The sequence below is a fragment of the Pecten maximus genome, chromosome 4 (genome assembly GCF_902652985.1).
Source record: "Pecten maximus chromosome 4, xPecMax1.1, whole genome shotgun sequence".
NCBI classification, from domain to species: Eukaryota; Metazoa; Mollusca; class Bivalvia; order Pectinida; family Pectinidae; genus Pecten; species Pecten maximus.
In genome coordinates, this window is record NC_047018.1 from 9,053,851 (window position 1) to 9,056,071 (window position 2,221).

The window sequence follows — 2,221 nt, forward strand, 5'->3', positions numbered from 1 at the left end:
GGAGAGCTAGTGATAAAATGTCGGGACACCTTCAACACTCGGCCAACGCGACCACATCCTCCTCGGTCATGTGACGATGCTATGTACTTACAGCGCTGCGCGCTGAAGTGTGTACGGTCAAAGTGTAACACAAGTACGACAGGTATTGGTACTACATTACTGTGTATCGACAGTACTCTAACAAAGTCGATCGCGCTGAGTAAGCGTTGATTTGATTGGTCGAACTGAATGCACACACCTTTCTCAGCACTCGTGTGCACATGAGTAAACTTGCGAGAATGGCGGGTTATGAAAATGTTCTTCAAGTGAAATATTCAGTGACAAGTTTATAAATGAAGGTCCATATATGAATTTATCCAGCAACTGCCACCGCATTGTCGGAATACACCCACCGTATATATATCTTTGCTGTATATACGGCAGTGACGGAAAACAGCTGTATTTTGGAATCTTAGCACGTGCGTCAGTTCGACTGACCTACTTCAAAGTGAAACTACGTTTAAAAGACGAACATATTTCTGTGATATTTGAAACCGTTTCACATAAAAATGATTATTTTTGATGATTATTTTCATGACTGTTGGAGGATAAATAGAATACATAGTCAGTGTTTTAAAATATAAGCTGTATTTCTGGCTCGGGACAGAAAGACAAAAGTGGCGATTTCTTTACCCTCGCCAAAATACAGCTTATATTTTAAGACACTGACCATGTATTCTTTATGTATATACTATACATACATATATGGAACGTCATCACCATCGTGCAAAGCCCCTGTGCTCCGGAACCCAGTTTTGTCTGATGTTTGACCCTTCCAAATTACATGTAAACTGAATCGCTATCGTGACCCAGATAGTTTAGCTTGTACACGAGGTGTGAAAGGAAGTGCAAATGCTATCTACCCTATACAATGGACTTTCCCACTCTCAAATCAGTGTATTGGGAAAATATATCACCGAACTGAAGGGTCGACCTGGTCAGCTGGTGACAAAGTTCGAAGGGCTGGTTAGCTTGACGATCATCAATCAATACGTGCGTAATTTTCAAAATACACTGACTGTGTTGTCCATATTGAAAGAACATCTGCATAATAAACATTTAAATGTATAAATATTAGATATATTGTAAATTTAGCTGGTTAAACCTTGCAAGTTGCAGTTATACTCATGTAGTTGTGAGCTTATACATGTAATGCAAATCACCTTGGTTACTTACATGTCTGACAAAAAAACAGTGAAACTATAGGTCTAGACGGTGTACACGACGGTACGCATATAACGTACTACTTCAAACATGTAAAATTCCAAGGGCCGTGTTTACACCAGAGGGAAAAGTGAAGATAAAAAAACGAGAAAAAACTGTTTATAATCTACATTCAGAAGGACTCTCATATTCAGCCATCAGTGATAAGACCGGTTTGTCTAATCAGGATGTCGCAAAATTATGAAGATTTTTTATGCGACTAAGTCTTTAGCGCCCATCGTCAAACGGAAACCACTGAAAAGTAAAAAGGTGACTCAAGATGTTATGGAATTCATCGAATTCAAAAAGAAATGTAAGCCAAGTATTTAAGATGCTCTGGATTTCCCTGCTTCGTTCATGCCTGGATTTTTCCGACAGTGTGGATATGTATAATCACGGAAGGTATCATATAAGTTGTTCATAACAACATGGCATATATATGTGTGTAACAACCCATGTGTTCAACGAGTACCAGATCTTTATTAAATGCTTAAAACTTAACGTAAAAGTTGTCGTTGTTTTGCATAGTCATGTAATTATACAGCCACGTTTCTGGTACAGTACATACTCCGTGTTCGCCCCGCCCCTTTCGGCACAGAACCAATCAGGAAGGTCGATACATTGTTTCAAGCTTATCGGTTGGCGATTCAATACAATCAACAGTTGCTGTACTACTATTGAAAAAGTATCGTACACACTTCAGCGCGCAGCGCTGTAAAGAGTTTTGTATTGCTGACTATCATCTGTTTTCAATTTACAACTGACTAATATTAGGGTACTCCGGCTTTCCTCCACCTCCAAAACCTGGCACGTCCTTAAATGACACTGGCTGTTAACAGGACGTGAAACAAAAACAAAGCAAAACTTCGTTTTTATGGATATTCAGCTTTTACAATCCCATTTTTTTTAGGTAATTAGAGTATGTTAATACATATATCAGCTCAAGTGTTTACCTTATTACTCAGCCAATAGAAGGTTA

At 38.8% G+C, this 2,221-nt stretch overlaps 1 long non-coding RNA gene across 1 annotated transcript; it reads left to right on the plus strand.

Annotated features, from left to right (window-relative positions):
- The first annotated feature begins 646 nt into the window (after positions 1-646).
- LOC117325149 lies at positions 647-1,750 on the plus strand. Its single transcript, XR_004532152.1, has 2 exons — positions 647-873; positions 1,430-1,750. It is a non-coding gene; the product is annotated as an uncharacterized LOC117325149 (long non-coding RNA).
- Positions 1,751-2,221: the final 471 nt, after the last annotated feature.